Below are 7,515 nucleotides of genomic sequence, written 5' to 3'. Positions count from 1 at the left end.
AGAATATATATATCTCTGACAGCAATCACTCAATACTGAGGAAAGCCATTCCAGCCGACGGAGATGGTCCATCTCCAAACATAAATATTTCGGACAAGATCCATGTCTAGTGAAGATCCGTCCCTCAATATCATCAATTGTTCTCACTAGGGGTGTAAAGACTCTAGATGGGCTTCTCTCATTAGCCCAAATGCTATAACAAAGCCAACGTAGCCTTATTCAATATCTCACAGCGGCGTGCAGCCCGATCCCATACTGTCACTAAATATCAGGCTCTAGGCCTCACTCAGTCATCACTCTCCAGTCTGACACATACGGGCTCAAATGTCATGATACTAGCCCGAACAATGATATGTTGTTTCAAATAACAGTAATCGATATTGAGGCATGATATAATATGCATGAACAGAACTGACTATATAATATAAATAAAGTTAATGATATGACAGCAAGAAACGACCTCTCGGGTCTCAACAGTATTGACGTAAAGCCTTAACATGATAATTAGCATGATTTGTAGCTCATTAACTTAATCACATAATTACAACACGGATATCAGCAAGAAGTAATCACTAAATGGTGCCATGAAATGATCCAGGCCACAATTCTCACGGTGCACGCCCACAAGCCCATCACTTGGCATTTGATTCACCTCAATAGTAATCATAGAACATATAGTTCGGGGTTTCGAACCCTCAGAACCAAGTTTGGAAGCGTTACTTACCTCAAGCTAAGCCAAAGTCTAGCCCGCGATGCCCTCGCCTCTCGATTCGGCCTCCAAATGAACCATCTCTAACAAAAATCAGAACCATAACAACAATATATGCTAAGGGAACAAAGCCCAGGCGAAAATAATCAAATTACATAAAAAATCCCGAAATGGTCAAACCCGACCCCCGAGCCCACGCCTTGAAACCCGATAAAAATCACACTAATAGAATCGTTATCCTCCCACGAGTCTACACATACCAAATTCATCAAAATCCGATATCAAATGGTCCCTCAAATCTTCAAATCAAACTCTCCAATTTTCTTTCATTTTCCCCCAATTTTACACCCCAATTTCCAATTAAGATGATGAAAATCAAGACAAAATCATGGAATTTAACCAAAAATAAGTGAAGATCACTAAACTCAACCACTTTTCTGAAATTCCCTTCAACAATCGCCCAATTTCGTGGTCTCTAGCCCAAAATATGATAAATAGGTTCAAACCCTCGATTTTAATATTTAACACTGCTGCCCAGATTTAACCTTTGCAAATGCGGTAGATCCCTCGCGTTCGTGAAGCACAAATGCCTCTAAGCCAGAAATCCTTCTATGCAAATGCAATGACCCACTCGCAAATGCAAACCTTTAACAGCTCAACTATCGCGAACGCGACAGCCTCCTCGCGAACGCGATGAATACTCATATCAACCTTCGCGTTTGCATCCACACCTTCGCGAACGCGAAGAACAAAATTTACCATCTCAGAAAACACTCTTCGCGAACGCGAGGCCCTTTCGCGAACTCGATGAACAACCTGTATGGAACTGAAAACCAACAAAATCTGCTAACACTCAAAACCAAGAATTGATTCGTTAACCACCCGAAACTCACTCGAGGCCCTCAGGTCCTCAACCAAACATGCCAACACATTCCATAACATCATTCAATCTTTTTCCAACCTTCGGAACGCTCAAAACAACATTAAAACATCAAATCACCTTCGGATCTAAAGCCTAAGGATTTCAAAACTTCCAAATTCCAAATTCGATCAAAAAGTTTATCAAATCTTGTCCGAATGACCTGAAATTTTGCACACACATCCCAAATGACACAACGGACCTACTCCAACTTCCGGAATTACATTCCGTCCCTGATATCAAAATTTCCACTACCAACCGGAAAGCGCCAAAATTTCAATTTCGCTAATTCAAGGCTAAATCTACCACGGGCCTCCAAATTTCATTCCGAACATGCTCCTCAATCCCAAATCACCTCATGAAGCTATTTGAATCATAAAAATTCAAATTCTGAGATCGTTTACTCACAAGTTAACTTTCCGTTGACTTTTCCAACTAAAAAGCCAACTTAAGAGACTAAGTGTCTCATTCCTCTTCAAAACCTCTCCGAACCCAAACCAACCAACCCGTTACCACATAATACAGCTGAACAAGACATAAAGAAGTAGAAAAGGGGGGAAACGGGGCTGAAATTCATATAACGACCGGCCGGGTTGTTACATTGTGACACTTTAATTACAACTTGATTTCCTAAAATACATTCACTGGACTGGCTCAAGAAGAACACAACCCTGGTGCTCGAGTAAAGTGTACAAAATGTAGTTCTTCATTTGATGTGTAAAAGGATGATATTAGAAGTCTAAACAAACTTCGTTAATCATAAAAATCTCAATACTCAACAAATATATAGTACTAAAAGTTGAAGGGTGGAACCATTGACATTTCACTACTAGAAAGTGGTTATCTTGCGACTACAAAAACGGTCAAAAAGTGGTCAGAAAATGCTAATTTCCGACTACATTCAGATCGAAAAGTCGTAGTTGCAAAATAGACGGTCTGAAATATTTTGCGACCGAATACGTCCGTAATTTGCGACTACAGTGGTCGGAAAGTCAAACTAAAAAAATGACTAACAAATATGATAAATTTTCCGAGAGATGCGGTCGCAAATAATTTAAATTAAATTTTAATTTGATATTAACTTTCCCACTACTTCAGTCGCAAACGGTATACATAATTATAATTATTATGTAATTTTATTTGAGTTTTCCCACTATTGTGGTCGCAATTCTAATTTAAAAATATTTATTTATTTATATTTGTGACTACCGTGGTCACAAATCTAATTTAAAATTATTTATTTATTTATATTTCTGACTACAGTAGTCGAAGATGTTCCTGAATTTAGAATATTTTGATGCATTTTGCGACTACTATAGTCGGAAAATTGGGACTTTTTTGTCAAATTCTAGCTCTTTTAAAGCAGTACCAACTGCCAATTCAAATATACAACAACCAATTATTCCACCATGCCAACCAATTATTACACAATGCTAACCAATAAATCCACCATTCCAACTAATCAAATCCATAAAATGCAAAACATAAATATTGGTAACTAAAAGATCCAAAAAGAACTAAACATTCTAGCACCATTCAATCTAGTCTAAAACATTACAATCATAGGTGTAAATATTACCAAGTCTAAACATCCAACTACAACAAATAATAATGTCTCAAACATCATAACCATAACAAACTAAAACTCATTATCCCCACCATCCTCGCCATTCAAAGGACCAAATGGACGTCCGCTCATAAATTTCTTCACTAGAGATCTTCTTTTCGTTCCTCCAACTATTCAACTTCTTTTCGTAGTGCTTCCACCTCTTCGTGATCTTGCGAATGACTCGCATCACCAGACAACAATGTCATAAAACGACCTACGGAATATTGTGATCCAAGACCGTAGGTTCTACCTTTATTTGCGCCACAACTACCTGCGACCATATTATAGCTACATCATTGAGTGATACTTGGGTTGAGCTACCATCCTCGGAATCGGGTTGACTTTGATGCCATTCCTTAAAAAGTTGTTGATAGGCTTCCTGAAATCAACATGACACAACAAAATCATAGGTGTAAAATGAAGTAAATAGAGGAAGGAAAAAGGTATATACAAGTCCACAGAAAAATTCACAAAGCTACTAGTATGCTTGTCATCAAAATCTCTGGCATCCCTGTTTGAAAGTAAATTATTTCTCAAAATCTTAGAATTAGCACATACAACAGTAAAACAAACACACAGCACCAACGTCAGAATGGTAACAACAATGAAATAGAATGAGCATCGACCAAAGGCATCACCTCCAGGTAACATTTTAAACATCAATTGCTCAGCAAAACAGATCCATTAGAGCAATTTATGGCTTGATATGAGTTTTATTTGACTGCAGCCATTAAATGATATAGTCTCAATAGTTTCTGATCTATAAAACAAACACGTACTGGTAAAAAAAATATTTAAAATTGGCTGTTGATTATGACAAAAACTCAGGAGAAACATCTAAAGTCTTATAGAATATAGGGTACCCATCATCATTTTTGAAAAGGGTTAATAAGAATGTATAAACTTGGAACGAGGGGATAGGTTCAAGCAACCACCTAAATTTATTTTTACATAGCAAAAAACACAACAGAACAAGTCTTCAAATTGCAGTAATGTCTCATGTCTATGGATTTAAATAACGAGTCTATGGCTTGAGAGCCAAAGCGAGTTCAAACATGGTATTTAAAATGTAGTTCAAACTTATTATCTCACATGCTATATATAGTGCTAAAAAGAAAACTAACTGAGAATCTGAATCAGTAATGTCTATATTCATATTTTGACTAAAGGATTTGATTGTGCTTTCTAATATTGTCCCTTTGGCCTTTGCCAAACACTTTAACCATTTACCTCAACAAGGCAATTGCCAAAAGACAAAAGTTAACAAGGGGGAGGAAGAAGAAAATTGCAATTAATCCACTGTTCTAAGCTTTGTTTCCTAAAATTTGACATCACAATGAACTACAATATATAATCAAAGCGCTTCCTAACATGATTTACATGGTACACTAATATTCTTTTTTCTTTAATAAAGTGGTACATTATTTAAATTCATTGATTACTAATAGTTTAACTCACAAGAGTTTCTTGTGCTAATCTTGTACGAATCATTAACCTTAGTCATTAAACATTGTCTTTCATAGAGGTTTAAACAGAAACCTTGTGGTTCGATCGGTTTAATTATTTTTTAGAGATTCATTAACACCCTTAGCTTCAAGTTATTGCAATCCATCATGATTTCTAAGCAAATATCAGAGTATAGCAATAAGCACGCCTAAAGGATATCAGATGAGGTTGCCACATAATATAACAGAGTAAAAGAGCAATGACGATATTGAATGTCAAAACATCCATAACATTCTAACTTGAAACAACTGCACCTAAAAAAGCAGAATCTGCATGGACCAAACAAAATGAAGCTTAACAAAATTCCAAAGATTTTAACTCATCTTACAGCTACTTGTCAAAGAAAAAGGGAAAAATATATGGGCAAAAGCAGGCCAGAGCTGAACTTTTTGACAACAAATAGACTGAAATCAGGAGATTTTTTTCTCCAAATTAAGTTCAAAACTAATGAGCAAAGAAGTATAAGTCAACAGCCAAAAACGAGAGAACCCAAGAGAACAACTCATGATAGAATTTCGTCTAACCTAATTTTCTCAATAATATGACACACTTATGTATCCAGAATAGCTCAACCAACTAGCTTGAGAAATAGCTAGTTCATAAAGCTGAGTGACCACTACTAATGACTCTTTTTTACCCTACAAACAATGTTAGATCACATTTGACACCTTGATAGCGCAGTAAATGCAGGTATACCTGCATATATCAAATAAGATATTTTCTGCAAGCCTACTTATATGATACGTAATTACACCTCACAACTGAAATCGGGATCTTATGCTAACAACACATTTTCAATGTAGCCTTGAAATTGTGATCTTATGATAACAACAATAAAGTTGCAATGTAGCCCCCTTGGCCTGCTTAGAAAAGCAGGGAAATTCTTTTAAATATTAAATGAAAACTTACTTTGTTTTATCTTCATCCCATCGCTGATTAAAAAAAAAATTTATTCTGACATAAACTAAAAGCAAAGTGATTAGCACTATCAAAAAGAAGTTGCTCCAGAACAATTCAATCTACAAAATACTAACCTATCCAAATATTGGACCAAATGCATACAAAAACATACTTGTAGTTGATAAAACGAAGTATCAGGCAATTGTGGGAGCAAATCTAAGATAGAGCTCCATTGTCCCATTTAAAAGAGATATACTATTCGGTATTCAGTTCTTTAAGGTTCTTTTTTAACAAACCTTAGTCTAAATCTACTTAAACATATGCTTCTCATGGAAACAACCCTTAGTTACAAAATAATGTACAGGACGGGGAGGTTCCACCGGGAACAAATTTCGTATGTCACTGGGTTTACCGGTGGCGTCTATAGTCAACTGGAAACCTTAAAAGGTGATATATATATATATATATATATATATATATATATATATATATATATATAAGAGCATGTTTGAATCTTCTTACAAAATGTTCAAGGAAAATAGAAATCCAACCACTATAAAGCTTGTATCGACAACATAAATCCTTTTAAAAAGTGAAATGAAAGCACTATCATCTATGTGAAGGAACCTTCTTCTTTATCGCCCCATCCCCTTTGGGAAAAAATTAAAATTAGTGTCAAGTAAACGAAACTAAGTGAATCATTACAATGAGGAGATTAGAGAATCTAGTTCAAAACGAGGCCAAATTTGAGACTATATACATATTCAGGATGCGTTCAGTGGGGAGATTAATATTGCTAAGTGCCAACCGATTATGATCCTCCAATTTCAGATGAACAAACAGTAAGATGGAAAAATTAAACAGAAAAGGGAAAAAAACTCACTTGTACGAGAAGAAAGAGAGGGAGCTGAGTGATTAGTGATTTACCTTCAAAAATTTGAGAAAATAGGGATCGGTCGAGCAGAGAGAAGGGTTATCGGTCGAGCAGAGAGAGTGAGAGAGAAAGAGGAAATTGGGGAAATAGGGTTTGGGCATGAAATATTAGATTAAGGTTAGTGACTATAGTAGTCGCAACCCCGCTTAAATTTCGTTTATCATTTTAATTATAATTTTGCGACGACACAATTGCTTAGTGGGTCAACATAAATTTTTGACTTTTTAATGGCCGATCGAATCAGTCGCAAAAGTCAAGGCGGGAAATTGGCGCGCTGTTTTCCCACTACCTTTGACGGAATAATAGTCGTTTTTCTTTTTTAAAAATAAGTAATAAAAATTTGATCATTTTCCGACTACTGCGGTCGCAAAAGTAGTCCCATTAGCGACTGCTTCATTTTCAGTCAGAAAATTCGGTCACAATTTGATGTTTTTCTAGTAGTATTGTGTGACTATAAAAACTTCTCATTAAAGACAATGTGAGTAAAATAAAAAATTTAAAGTTAAATTATTTCTAAATATAGAAACGTGTCAATCTTTTTTGAACGAACTAATAAAGAAAATATGTCATTTAAATTGAAATGGAGGAAGTATAAAATATAAATGCATTGTGGGCACTGATTTCAATACTGTTATAAGATGTGGAAGCTGAATGAAGCATCTCATTCATTTAAGAGAGGAGAAGAAATGAAAGGTTAATACTTGAAAGTGGGGGAAAGAAATGCGCGGGAAGATAAGGAGGGGACCAAAATAACAAGCAATTTTCTGTCCTGTAAAAAAAGTACTTAAATTCATGCAGGCCCCTTTATTTTGATCTCGTAGCTGGTCCTAAAAAAGCTCAGAGTCAGTGTTTTTTCTACGAAGTTTTGTGCTGTGGCCAGTGGGGGTCCAGCCAATGGTGAGTTCCTTTTTTTAGGAGTTATTAACGCACAAACTACG

The 7,515-nt window shown here is 35.8% G+C and overlaps 1 long non-coding RNA gene across 1 annotated transcript; it reads right to left on the bottom strand.

Moving 5' to 3' along the window:
- Positions 1-3,104: 3,104 nt before the first annotated feature.
- On the bottom strand, positions 3,105-6,708 carry LOC107759459 (uncharacterized). The gene is made up of 2 exons (XR_001642199.2): positions 6,571-6,708; positions 3,105-3,616 (listed from the first exon to the last, which is right to left on the bottom strand). It is a non-coding gene; the product is annotated as an uncharacterized LOC107759459 (long non-coding RNA).
- Positions 6,709-7,515: the final 807 nt, after the last annotated feature.

This window comes from Nicotiana tabacum, chromosome 1 (genome assembly GCF_000715075.1).
Source record: "Nicotiana tabacum cultivar K326 chromosome 1, ASM71507v2, whole genome shotgun sequence".
Classification (NCBI taxonomy): Eukaryota; Viridiplantae; Streptophyta; class Magnoliopsida; order Solanales; family Solanaceae; genus Nicotiana; species Nicotiana tabacum.
Note: the sequence above shows the minus strand (reverse complement) of the source record. Positions and strands in the feature narration are given on the sequence as shown.